This window comes from Apus apus, chromosome 6 (assembly GCF_020740795.1).
Source record: "Apus apus isolate bApuApu2 chromosome 6, bApuApu2.pri.cur, whole genome shotgun sequence".
Classification (NCBI taxonomy): Eukaryota; Metazoa; Chordata; class Aves; order Apodiformes; family Apodidae; genus Apus; species Apus apus.
In genome coordinates, this window is record NC_067287.1 from 32,959,154 (window position 1) to 32,973,938 (window position 14,785).

Consider the following 14,785-nt stretch of genomic DNA (forward strand, 5'->3'; position numbering starts at 1 on the left):
CTCATTTTTCCTATAAATGTCTAGTTAAGAAGCAATTGATAAGTCCTCTAAAAAAATAACCCTTGACAAAAAAAAACTTGAAAAAGAAAATCTGAAAATCAATCTTGATAGTTTGTCTCTTTCTGTAATTAGCAAGAATCCATTCTGCCTTCCACAATCTTCCTGTAACTTGGTAAGGTAAGCCCAAAGGAGGCCCAGAAAGTATGACTAATGATATGCCTATGACTAGTAGAACAGAAGCTGAGTGCTAATATATCAGAAACATTTAATAACAGGCTGTATACTGCCCCACAATGTTAGAATTTCACTGCCTTGTTATTCTGCCAAACAAAATGTGTGTCGATTTTGGTAATTATGCAATACATCATGCTCACCCATTTCACTTGTTTCTGTTATGCTTTTATAGGAATACCAAGATAATAAATGCTGAAGGTCATTTGTGTAAGAGAGTATATTCTGGAGTTACAACAGAGAAAGATATTTTTTTCCCCTTGATCTAATGTGAAATGTATGCTGTACCATTTCATCACCATGACAGCAATGAACTCAACAAGCAAATGCTATACCCTCACACTGATTATCTATTTCTTAACTTTTTCTACAAAAAAAAAAAAAAAATGAAAGGTAGAGAAGTGATACTTAAAGCTTTTGCAATAATGTATTTTTCTTTTCTACTTGTTTAGGAGTTAGATGTTCAGGACAGAAGATAAAATCATTAACCTATTCCACATGTAATAACTTTGTGGCTCTACTTGAGCCTGTACAGCAAAGCACCTCCCATCTCCCATCCCAGCAGCAGCTCCAAAATCCTCTGCTTGCCTCCGCAACCTCAGGGTTTTAAGACAACATCCACTCTAACATTTTCCTACAGGATCCAACCCAGAAAACAAGTCTGAAACACACATTTAAAGGTTGCTGACACCTAGATTGAAATCTCACTCATGAGAGTCAAACCCTGCTTAGTAAAAAAGAAAAAAATGTTTAAACACTTGCTTGCCTCTGTACTTTTTCATGTAACTCTACAGTAACAGCATTCCCATTGTACTTTATGCAGTAAAAGCAGAATAAGAGAAAAGGTCGTAGGACACACTGGAAGGCAACACTCATTCATGCAGCTTTCAAGGCTGGATCAGAAGGAGCAATAGAACTGGGAACACTGACCCAATGGTTCCACTCTTTTTTGCTTACTTGTAGTTCATTCTAGAAGTGCCCAAAGCTGTTGAAATAGCTGTCTGCCAGCAATTTGTTTTTCAGAAACTCACTCATATTGCACTGTTCACAGTAATCGTAACCAGTATTTCAAGAATTACAGCAGTGAGGCTTTGAAACTGAAATTATCAAAGAAACACACAAAAGTTCCTTTGCTGTGGTCTGTTCTTGTACAGAAACCAACAGTTTGTCTCAGAGGACAGCAGCAGCTCTTCAGCTTTAAGTAGCTGCTAAAATAGCATTTCTAACATTGAGTAGCACTGCCTTCCCTCATTTACACCTTCTCATTATCAGAATAACAATAAAAATATTTCTAAGTGCACTATACATATGAAAACTCTAAAGAATTTTTTTTTACACGTCACAAGATTTGGCAGTCACGCTCTCAGTCCTACCCACAGCATGAAACACCACACATGAAGGGAAGCACATGTAAGAAACTCGGCTATCAGCATACAGTCCAAATTAAATAAGTCCCAGTATTCAGTATAACATTTTCCTCAAAATATTCCATTCTTATTCTACTTTCAAGAGAGGGAAGGTGCCTCTTTATTATTACAGCTTAATGGAAGCTATGCCAGTTCTGGAAAACACCAAATAGTATTTAGTCAAGATGATAAAATCTGTGCAAGGTACAGTGTTTTTGACATCATCTCAGAGCAAAATGTTCCAAACAATTTAAACTTGGCTCATTGAAAACTGTAATTAATAACCACACTTGTCCTAGTGGGCACACAGAGCAGATCCAGTACCAGAATACTTCTCTTCATTATACTATTTTTTAAAAGTTTCAAAATCTTAAATCAACATGAGATTAAAAAGTCTCCGCAGCCCCCAAGACTCTCAACTAAACTCCCCTTTCCAACTTCAGTTACACCCATCTGTCAATCTATCTTCTCCAGTTAACAGATGCATCCCCTATTGTCTTCCTGCATAATTTCAATGTAATAAATTGTGCAAAACATTTTACGTTATTCTTCTTCTTTTGTAGGGTCATGAAAATAATTTTATAGGTATTTTGATCCAACAGATGTAAAGCAGAACCTGCTATTCTATTATAGGATTAAAATTAATGTCTCAGCACCTTGGTACATAGTTTATATTACAAGTAGCTTTACTTACCCATAAACTACTGCTGACAATATAGGGTACTTCAAATCTTGGATCTGTGGTATAATGCAATATGATCTTGACTGAATCATAATGCTGACATGTAAAGGCCTCAAGTAAATTCTAAACTGGGTGATAAAAGGGAAAGCGCAGCTGAAGTACTCAATAGAAGTAAAGCCACCCTGCAACATAAACATTACAGTTGTGCCATAAAATAATGAGCTACAGCAGATGAAGGAAGGAAGCAGCTAGAACATGGATTAGGGAACAGCAAGTGTAATCAAATGGAAAAGAAATGTCTTGACGGGTCCTATAGTTGTCTAAACAACCTGTTTCCTATACAGTCTCTGAAAAAGTTTGAGGAGGGGGCCTACAAAATATTGATGTGGTGGTAAGAGCTTTCAAGGAAATAAAAATGAGCAAAACAATTAGTACAAAAATAAGAACCCATTAAGTTCTTCCCTTAAGGTTAGTTACTTAACCACATTAATATGGGATACTTAAAACTGATTGGGAGCACATCATCTTTAGGACATAAATTTTCATTTGCCTGACCAGGTGTTCAGGCAGCACATCACCACTGACAAGTCAGCAGCTGCAGGACTCAGCAGAGATCATTCCTCTACAGTTCCCTAGAGACAGTGGGCAGGAATACAGGGGCATTTTAGTCAGCTAGCAGAAGTCACTGGCTAATCTGAATTACTCTGCTCAGCACAGACAAGCAACTGTGACTCACTGACTTGCCTTCAGTGCTGTGATGAGGGCCGATCTACCCGACAAAACAAACAACATAAGCAATAAACCCATTTTATTTTGACAGTACATATTATATTTTGGGTTTTTTTGTAATGTCAGGATTTTGTTTCCTGCTTATTCTACTATTATTCTCACTACAAATCTCCAGTACCGAAAAGATGACAATTTACACACTGTGGGAGTGCTGGAATACAAAAACTCTCAAATAAACATGAAAGAACAGTGCAGAAAAATCAGACAGTCAAGTGACTTGAGAGTTAAAGTTCTATTAATATTTCTTATCTGACTATTAAATGTCACCTAACTGTGCCTTGACTACTGACCCAGAAAATGGAGAAGGTATGTGCACAACAAGCTGAATGAGTAAGCAAAACTCTCCTGGAAAAATGAGACAGACACAGCTTTTAGCAAGTGATAGCTCATATTTTTCTTGGAGGGCAAATTAAGTAAGGAAAGCTGATACAAATTAAAATATCTTGCCTGTATGATGAGTACCATGTATGAATACTAATTTTTTACAACTATACATTATTTATTGATTTTAACCTTCTCCAAAATATTTATACAAAACTGAATCGAAATAATTATCAGACAAGAACTCCATACAGTTCTAATGTGAAAACTAACATTCAGCTCCTTGCTTTACAACAGACAATGCCAGCCTGGAGTTCATCATGTAAGAAATGATCACACAAGCTTTTCCTCAATAGCCAGTCTTTACACACATACAAAGCCCTTACTCTCATATAAACTGATCTGCAGATACACATACATTTGTTTACAAACATAAACACAAAAGACTGTCACAACACGCTTTAATGCATATTATAAAATATGCCAGAGAAACAAGAAAAATTAACTGACCAACTTATCTTCTGCTAGAAAAAAGAGGGATAAGAAATCTTTAGATGTCTATGGTGTTGAAAAAATCCAAACCAAATATTCAACTGAAGGATATTTGAATCTATGTGGAGATGTTAAAACTATTCTGATCTACACCCACATGCCAGCTCCAAAATACCTACAAGATGAAATTATTTCAAGCAGATCATGACAGTTTCATGATATCAAAAGAACAGTGATAGATCAGCACATTAATTCACAAAAAAAATATGCATAAGGCAGTGAATTATTTTTCATTATGTCTTTGATGAATTAATTGAAGGAGTATTTGTATACTCTTTGTGTCTATGTATGCACATGCACTGAGCAGCAATATGCACTTGTGTGCATTTTATACTTCAGTGGTACTATTGCTAAGAGCGCCGCAAAAGCCAGCAACACATGCTTCCTTCAGCTGTTTACTCCTTTCCCCATTAAGTTTGTGTGGGGATGAGACAGGGAGAAAGAACAATGCAAGCCTCAGAAGCTGCTGGTCTGCAATCAAGAAGGACAACTTCCTTGATTGAGGAGTTGGGTTTCAGAACTCTTTCCTCTGTACACTTCATAATGAAATTATAGTATTGCTTCTTGCTCAACATGAGTCATGCAACACCACTTTGTTTTCTGTGGACTCAGGTGTGTGAGGATGCCACGAGTCAGAGTTCTTCATTGACAGTTAAAAGAACCTCTGCCTTGAAGAGCAGCTTTGCCCTCTAAAGCTGTTCTTCACAGTGCTGAATTTATTCCCTCTGCATTGAAAAACAAAAACAAAAACAAAAACAAAAAAGGTTGATACTGTAACACTGTATAGCGTGTAATTTCTCATTTGGTACAGATGGTTTCCTCATACTACAGGCTAGCAAGTCTGCAGTCCTGCTTATGTTATCCAGAAATACTGCCCATGCACATCTACTGCAGATGTAAGAGGCAGACGACATTGGCCCAGAATGTATCACACTCACTCATGCAGCAAAAAGCAGCCTCTACAGCAAGAAACATCAGTGATGCCTTGACATACTGCAAATGCATCTCTGACTAGGAAATTTTGTGTAAAGACAGGAAATTGACTTATCACTGTAAAATCATAAGCCAAACATAAAAGAAGAAGAGCTGTTAAATATTTAATGACAAGGCTTACAAAACACCACTAACAGAGAAGAAAATAAAAGAAAAAAACAAACACTTCAATTGTACTATGCCAGATTTCAGTGTGTACTCCAAACATTATTTGTTACCACAGAAAGAAAACAAGCTAGTGATTATAAACGTTGTCTCAAGATAGAAAGCTGGAAATTGAGCTAAAGGAGATGGGGAATGTGAAGAACAGATACAAACAAGCTCAATTTCATTACTGCATGTGTGGGAGGAGAAATCTATAGTAGATGACTGAACTAAATTGATTCCCCCACCCCACAATGCCTAGGGAAATACTTCTTTTTCATTTCAAAAAAAGAACAATATTGTGCTTACTATGTTCAGTAAACAAAGCTGAGTGTTGAGTAAAGAATGCCAGAAAAAGTTTTCCAGTTTGCTAAGCTGACACACAAACAGAAATATTCAGCTGTAGTTAGGTTCAGCTAGTTATCACACTGATTATTCATTCCTGAAAAAAGCGTGTTTTTCAGGCTTAACTCAAGTCCAAATCCCAACACAAACATCGAGTGTCCTAATTACTGTTTTTATTGGAATTTAAAAATGTGCCCATCAGAGGCAATCCTGTGTTCATATCATATCACAGAATCATAGAATGGTATGAGCTGGAAAGGATCTTAAGTATCACCTAGTTCTAACCCATCCTCACAGCTTTCCTCAGAAGTACAAGCACTTCAAGTTGGCATCATACTGTTTAAGACTGAACTTTTCAGCAACCACTAAACTTTGTTCTCAGACTTAAAGCAGTTTCATCATTTAAAACCTATGAAAATCTAGAGAACTGCTTGACACCTGCTCCTCACCCCCAGAAGAAAAGTCACATCACAGTATTTAAGCAACTGGATATACTGGATTTTCACTGCAGGTTCTCTAAAAATAGTCGTCCTACAAAAGCACAATCAAAACTAGAAACGAACCTCTCTGTAAGCCTGCAGTGTGCTTGCCTCAAGATGATTTGAAGGAGAACATACTCTACTTTGTTCTTCCTGTTTGGATGACAACTGTAATTTAAATACTCTGACTCATTTGGGGCCACTTTTCAAGAAAATAATTAGTTTTATTCAGTGACAGAAGTTTTATTGGGCTTGTGATGTATAAGAAATCATTTAAATAAGGCCAGGTTACAGATGACAGCTTGCCCAGAGCTGCACAAAACAAAATAACTTGAGCATCTCAGCCCTTGAAAACATGATTTATGATGATTTAATCTTTCCACCAATGGGTATAGGAAAGAAAACAGAACTGTTATGTCTGGAAAATAAAATTGCCAACACAAATATTGTAGCTTGAGTAATTCCCTAAATGGGCGTATTACTTCCCAATAGTAAAAACACACTTGCTCTGTATTCAGACAGAAAGTAGTGAGCAAATGCATCAAACGTCAAAATATAAGTTAGTTTAACCCTTCAATCCTGGGTTTATTTAGGCAAAGAACCCAAACAATTTGTTTTCAAAATAACAAATCAGACAGATTAAGAGCTCCCAATCATACAATATGCAATCCCAAATGACTGTTAGATGTTATAATATAATGTAGATAGCAGCCACATACTGAAACACAGTCACATTAGAAGCAACTGACAGAGACACCATTTTGAATGAGAAAAAGGCCTAATACAGAAATTATTCAAAGGATAAAATTTTCATCTTACGATACTTTAGATGGAGTTACTTTAACTGCTGTTATCCAAAACTCACGAATGAAAGTGATGTCACCATCTATTGATTCAGTAATATTCAGGACCATTGATCAAAATGCCATCATTAAAGCTAAAGAACTTTGTACACTGATGCTCAACGAACTGCTAAGGAATGGCAGGGTTCAGAGATTAGCTCCTGCCATCTGCACATGAATATGTATCAAGTGTTCATTTGATTAGTAAAAAATTAGTTACAGTGATAACTAAAACATTCAGAGCACCACTCAGCTACAATGACACCATCAGAACATACACTGACCCTCGGCATATTCTGCAGCACATCACTTCTACTCAAGGCTTCAGAAAAACAACAACAAAAAAAAACAAATTGGGCTGAGACACTGGCACTTGCCAACATGAAAGACTAACATTAATAAATCTGTCTAAAGGCAAAATTCTATCCAACTTCCAAGAACAGTTATAAACTGAGCCACTATCATTGCTTAAAAATCTGAAATTACAGTATTCGAACTGACAAATTACTCTCTCCTTTAGTATTCCGAGATCATACAGTGAACTCAAATGCCATATCCAAAAAGTCTTTACCTGAGTTTTCAGACTGTCTCACATTAAGTTCCCATGACTAAGTCTCTGCTAGGCTGTAATACTGCATCCCCGAAGATTTTTCTGAAGTTTCCTGTTTATTACTATTTCACAGACCTACATTTGGAAGCACCATTGATTGTATCACCCCCATAATGGCTTAAGCACATCATTGCACAACCTCTCAGCTCCAGCCTGGATTTCCCTCGTACTTTGCAGTTTCCCAGTTGAGATTAGAACCACACACAGCACACAGGACCCTCCTCCCACAACACTCAATTTCTTCTGTGGCTCAAGGTACAGTCAGCTTCTAAATCAAAGCCTCTCTCTTCTGCATGCTACCTCCAGCACTCTTTCCATGTGCAGAACTCAATGGCTTAAAAAAACCCCAACAACTTCTTATCCTCTAATATTTTATGTTATGACTGTGTGGTAACACAAAATTGATAGGTAAGAGAAGAAAAAGGGAAAAAAAAAAAAAGCCAGGCAACTAAGTGGAATCATGAAGAAAATTAAGCTCAAGAAAAGGGAGGAAAATAAGCCAAGTGTCCAGTAAAGAAGGCATTACTTGGGAAATTATAATAATATTTCTCTACAGCAATCATAGATTTTAAAAGATCCTCACTGTTACTCTGCTCCTGGCTGCAGTTTACGTATTGGACACAACATTATCATCTGCCCTTAGCTGTAGCTACTTGGTACTTGACTACAGGCATAGAGTGTCCAACCAAAGGGATGACACGAACCATGGGTGCTCCCATGGGTAGAAGCAACACAAGTAATCAGGATTAGGAGTTTCATTGAAAATCCAGGGATTACACCAACATTGCAACAGCATCACACAGCCCTTTAAAGAAAATTGGCCTGGTTGATGCAAAACATAGTAAGACTTTAGAAGCATTATCCAACTTCATTGCAGATATCTCATTCTGTTTCTCAAAAGTAATCCAGGAAAGAAACAGAAGTGCAAAACCAGCAGGTGCAACACTGTTAGCAACTGTGGCAATTTCCTTGGCATTATCTCAAATTGCTCAGGCCAAAGAGACATCTTTCTTTTAAGAAAAACCCTAATTGCCATTAGACACAGTGAGGAAGAGTTGACATAACCTATGTCGACAATCTATTGTCTAAACCAAGAAACATTTCAGCATTTATTTGTAAGAGTTAAAATGGTGGAGGTTATATATAGCACATCAATTGAAATGTCAATCTTCAGATAAGTTTTAAATGTAAATAATAGACTGTACACAGGAAAAGCTGAAGGAAACAATACAAAAAAATAGACTGCAAAACTACAAATCTGTATTCAAATATCAGTCACCAAAATAGACTACCTGGAAATAATTTGTGATTCGTTGCACATTTTAATAAAAAAGATATTGTATACATACTTATATAATGGAAAAACTCACTTAGCATAAAGTAAAACTATTTTTTTTAAAGTATTTTAGATGAGCTTCTCAACCTTACAATCAGATAAAGCTATTATGCTCTTAACAAATAAGGTGGTTAAGTCCAATTTTCATCTGAATTTTTAAACACTCTCACAGATTTATTTGCTAAACATATTCTACAACAAAAGCCTGTTTAGCTGCAATGAGTGGCCTAACTTTATTTTGCAAATCACATTACATAAAGAAAGTATATGCCTAAGTTATAGAGCAAAAACATATTAGATTGATAAAAGACTTTTAGATAAGAAGCTAAAAAATTGTCCCTGAGCCCAAGCTATGAATAGGATTAAATTTAAACACCTCTGACAAGTTTCAGGCAAAGAAAATTCTAGACACCACCTACAAGTAAGACAACACTCCACAAAACATACTTTCAACATTATATACATTTCATTAAAGGGTCCTATGGTCAACCTGAACCCAGATACCCAGCAACACAAAGACTAAAGGACAGTTTTACTAGATGCTATTTTTCACTCTTACCTAAGGTCTCACCCCTAAAATAAGCAACTTCCCTAAGTTCCTGTGAAGTAAGAGGCATCCTGTAGAATTTCTGTGGATCCAGAAGACTTATTTCAGATTGCACCTACCCTAGATAAAAATCTTCCCTCCCATCTTCAACCCTGTTGCAGTTAATAACCGCTGGGAAATCAGCAAGCATCACTTCCACCACCACAGCTCCATTTCACACAGATATGCTCTACTCACTCAAACTGGCAAGAAGTTTGACATTCCCAGCCAGGCACAGACAATACAGTCAATATTACTCTGGTTCCCAAGGGCTATCTAATGTATCCCACTATGATACAGCATTTGGCTTTGTCATCATTTGGATGCAGTCACCCCTGCAATGTATGAAGGTCTTGGCCAAGGTCTTGGTGAGGTCATTTAACGCTCTAATGCATTTAGCCTGGCTTGTCAAAGAAAAAGGAAGATGCACAGTTAGGAGAGAAGACAAGGTACAGCCCCTTCCTTCCACTTTTAAAATGGGTAAAAGCTGTCTTTATAGAATCTCTGAACTAGAGTTCTTACTGTTCACATTCTCTGGTAATCTCATGCTCCTGAAATATCATCCTGATTCTAGTGTCATTTTTCAGTTAGTAACTTGTCTCCTCCCTCTCCCTGATCGAAACCATTTTTCAATTCATATGCAGTTCATCTTTAGTTTTTCCCTCCATTCCCTTATTGGGTTAAAACCTCTCCCTGTTGAGATCACAACTTACACTGACTGATGATGAGACATAAATACCCACAGTAATAGACAAATTCTGGATGGAACCTCTACAAGGACCTTTTTGTACTCTGCAGCAGCCTGCTATTGCTGGCTTTGGGCAGCATACTATTCCACTTAGATACAACTATGATGGAGTTCTGGTGATGTCATGTTTAACAACCTTCTTGACTAAATAAGGGATGATACTGCTTGTAAGTGGTCTCTAAACATAATTCTGTTGTAAAAAGGTCCAAATTCAGCACTGGCTGTACAAAGGGGCAGCCATTATATAATCAAAACCTGCATTGCCACTCCATAGCCTTTGATGCAGTAAATTTTATTACATCATAACTTCAGTCCATCAGCACCTTCTTGCCAGGTTAAGGTTTGAATCGATCCCTCCATTCTAAATGAGATGAAAAAAAAAATAAAAATCTATCAGGCATTCTTTCAGTTTATAACCTTTATGATTATTAGACATCTATATATGTATTTATGATACTTTTTTTTTGCAAAAAAAAGAGAAAAAGAAATGGGCATTCAGTCTTATTTACCTATTACAGTTCTGACTGCTTCAAACACAGGCTCAAGCCTGTAACCATTCTCTTTCCCACTAAGTAGAGGATAAAAGCCTAATGGAACCTATCATATTCTCCAAGCTGTGCATTGTCTTTCATGCCTAGAGGCACACTGTGAAACTACCCAAAAAAAGGTATGAATATAGTTCAGCTTGTAATAGAGAATTTCAGTCCTGCTACTATTTCCTGAATTTTGTCAACACACAATACTGTATTCACTTTCACAAAGACTAAAATTTCATTGTCACAAGTTAGGTCTGGGCAATCTTATTGTGCACACGCAATCATCAAAAGCACAATTGCCAGCTTTCACCAACATCTCTGCAAGAATTCCATCTGATGTGACTTCTGCCTTCTCTGGTTGCATTTGGTTCTCTATGACATTATTGCTTTAAAAACAAAAACAAAAAACACAAAACAAAACAAACCTAAAACTAAAAACACACACCCTAATTTCTGCATTTTTCCATTTAAGGTTACAAGCAACCTAAATCTGCAGTGGAAACAGTATTTACATTTTAAAACAGTCAGGTGTAAAATCATAATTTGTTCTTGTCATACAGAGGAAAAACGTAGATAGCCTTTTAAAATACATCATGAAGTGATTACACACAAGTGCATAGCCCAATAGACATTTCTTCATAGAGGCCTGGACTACTAGTATACTAAACCAGTATTTAGCTGCAGAAATGCAGCTGACCTTCTTCTGTTAAGATGCAGTAATGACCATACAGTCCAAGCCAAGAGAAATCTAGCCCCACTGGAAAAACATTAAGATACATACACTCAGGAAAATCCAGGATATGAGATACTCAGTAGAGACTAGCAAAATACAGGATCAGCATTTTAGAACAGTGAGGTCTTTGGTCATGTAATCTTCAGAGTCTCGTAGCAGATTTTTCACTTATTTTACCTACTTTACTTGCTATTCAGTTAAGCCAAACTTCACTCAGTAATGTTTGTCCAGAAGAGAAAGAACTGCAAAAACTACAAGACTTGATGTCAAGAAACTAATGACACCAATATGCAACATGAAATTTAAGATACCTTCCCCTCATTTAATTTGATTATTTTCTCTAATAAAACATGAACTGTAGGTCTTAAGACTCAAAATCACACTGTCACCTTATTACCCAGACAACAGTGAGAGTTTTTCATCACCTCCTACAGGACTCCTAACAGAGTACTAACCCTCTGCAAGACTGTCGGGTGAACAAAGAGAACCCTCTGATTTACCACAGTAATATGGAGCGAGACATGAAAACCACTTGCCAGCTCATATCAAAGGCTATGCAGGTTACCAGTTTCCCTAAGTGAAAAATGCCCTGGATGTCATCTGAAATCATTAAAAACTCCAGTTAATACCTAAGCTACCCTGACAGGCAGCTGGGGCATGGGGGAAAGTTGATGGGAACCTTTGCCTCTAGCCAAGTATAACCTGAATAAGACTTGTAATCTACTAAAGCCCTAGAAATTATTTTTTTCTCATTAACTAAGGATGTGACTATCAATAACATTTTAAGTGATTAACATATACATGTTGATAATCACTACAAAGTCACCTTTATTTGAAAAGTAGTTTTCATTTGCTATATCTGTAGAATTAAATTATCACAGCCTTACCAATTACTGGCCATGTGTTAAAGTGGGCTTTCTACAACCATACTTGTACACAGATCTGAATCCCCAAGACATTCTTGTGTATCAATTCTATACCACTACCATACATAACCAGATTAAAGCAGCATATTCTTTGTGGATGAAAACATACACCAAATGGTGAGCAACAGGTTTACTGCAAGAAATATTGACTTTATGAACATATAAAGACAGACATATGTCAGAACTGCTACTGTGAAAATTCAGCTCACATAAGCAATGGGAGTTTAATCAGGCAGTAACTTGTAATGTACTGGAAAAGCTGGAATTACACCATAAAAGAATTCTGCATGATAAGCTTCTGAAGGCATTCTTCCTGTATTACACATGAAGTTGTTTCTTTCAGAACAACAACTGTAAGACTTCTAAGATCAAGGGATTTTTAGTTTGTTCCTTCCACATACTGCCTGTGTTACCCAGCCCCCCTCTCCCTTCCCACAGCTACTACACCAACTGCAAAGGATCTATCAATAACACATACTTCCTATGTTTTTTTTGCCTTCTTCCTGGACACCTGCCAGCAGCACAATGGGCAACCCTGGCATTTGCTATAAATTCTATTCAACCTTTCTTTTTTGTAAGTAATTTGTTATCTAACACTTTGAGATATTCCTGCTCACATATCACACAACTTCCAAAACCATGCTGCAAACACATTTCCCTCCTCCCTCCTTTTTACAAACATCTCTCCATACAAATCAGAAAACTTAGATTTTGCACTTTATCCTGGAGCACATATACCCCATCTTTTCACAGTATTATAATTTTTGAGGGCTTCATTTGTAGGGTAACTAAATTTACTGAAAAGAGCAAGCCAAAGAATACTTCTTAAATACAACTCTAATATTGCAAAAGCTAAGTAAGGTAAAACCTTCGAGTTTATCTAATTAAATCCTCTGAACTCAGAGAGCTCCAGTTGAAATGTGTATTTACATATGAGAGATTGATAGGTATTAACATGATTTCTAGAAAAAACTTGTTTCAAAAAAAAAATCCAAACCAAAAAAAAAATAAAAACAACCAGCCAGTTCTATTGATGCTGCATTCCTCCCACACCATTCTCCTACAAAGACAGTGTGGATTTTACAAAATTAAGTACAACTGCTCATTTTTTATGGTGCACAGAAATGGAAAAAGATGATTGCTTTGGTTTTTAACTAAGAGCTAACAGCTACTACAATACTTCTTCTCTCACAAGTCAGTAATTTGCTAGATTTCCTATCCATTGGAATGACATTAACATTTTAGAGTTTACATTATTGTGCTCAGGGTTCCTTTTGAGAAGTTCCTTCAGAGGCTTTCCTATATCAGCCTCTTGTTTTTCTGGAAGCAACACAGTATTTAACTGCATATGTAACCAGTGAGATTTCTGAGCCTCTTCCCCTACCCCACATTTATTACTTACCAGGAACACTATTTAGGATTAAAAATACTAATTTCTTTTTAAGTGAGTGCTAAAGAACACAAGGCTAGGACCATCTATTAACCAATTATTTCAACTTGTATGCTAAAGTCTTTTAACAGATGCCCACCAATCAGGTAGTTGGCTCCTAAGAAATCACCAAAATATATTCCAAATCCCTTAAACAGTCAACTTCAATCCACATGCTGAAAAAAACAACCCAGTATTGATGTTTGGCAACTGCATCAATACCGTAATAATAACAAGTTCCTCCTGTGTATTAAAAACACACACACACAGAATTTTTAAGTTGAACACTGATAGAATCTTATGCTTTTTTCATGCTCCAAACTTCCGAGTATTCAAAAAGTATCTGGATAAACCTATGTGGGTAAAATGTCCACAAAGCACAAAATTAACCATCTTCAATCCAAGGTGTCCTTGATGTACAGATCACTACCAAAGTAGCTCCATGTGCTACTTTCTTCTTATGCTCTTTCTCAATTAAAGATAAGGAAGAAAATTATTACACAAACAGGATAGCACAAAGAGAGGGTATAAATCTGATTCCATACACATTCTTAAAATTGCTTCTAACTCCTGCTCCAGGTATATTCTAGCAACTGCACCCTTTGATTGTTCAAGTCATACAATACTAAGGTCCACTGCTCCCACTTAACTGCCCTATGATGCTCTCCCAGGAATCCAGGCTGGCCTGAGCAAGGACTGAATTTGTGCAGTGAATATGTCCTAGACCAAGCTGCCAAAAACAATCCCAGGTTTTTTAAAATTGAAAAGACAAGTTTTATCAAAACATCCATGATAACAAATAAGTTTAGTGAAGAAAACACAAAGCGATTGTTCCAACAGAAGATGGCAGGAGCTTCTACAATGCCCATAGGTGAGCAGTTAAAAACATGTTTTGGGTGCTTATATCTGGACCCTAAGATCACACCACATTTTAGCAAAAAAACACTAAGCAGAAAAGTCTGTACCCCACACAGCAGCCAATAATATCGCAAAGAGCAAAACTAGGAAGCAAGAGCTTTCCTAAATTTAAGGACAAAAATTACGTGTGGTGCCTGCCACAGGCCATTAAATTTCATCTAGACAAAATTTCCACCTCT

General features: G+C 36.7%; 1 protein-coding gene across 7 annotated transcripts in view; it reads right to left on the reverse strand.

Moving 5' to 3' along the window:
- GULP1 (GULP PTB domain containing engulfment adaptor 1) overlaps positions 1–14,785 on the reverse strand; it is a 145,661-nt gene that overhangs the window by 94,872 nt on the left and 36,004 nt on the right. Inside the window, exon 1 of one of the 7 annotated variants that reach the window (XM_051623324.1) lies at positions 2,332–2,351. The exons of the other annotated variants lie outside the window; for them this stretch is intronic. The gene's annotated coding sequence lies outside the window, so the exon portion shown is untranslated. Of the gene's footprint in view, positions 1–2,331; positions 2,352–14,785 lie in introns of those variants that run through there. 7 annotated transcript variants of the gene reach the window in all.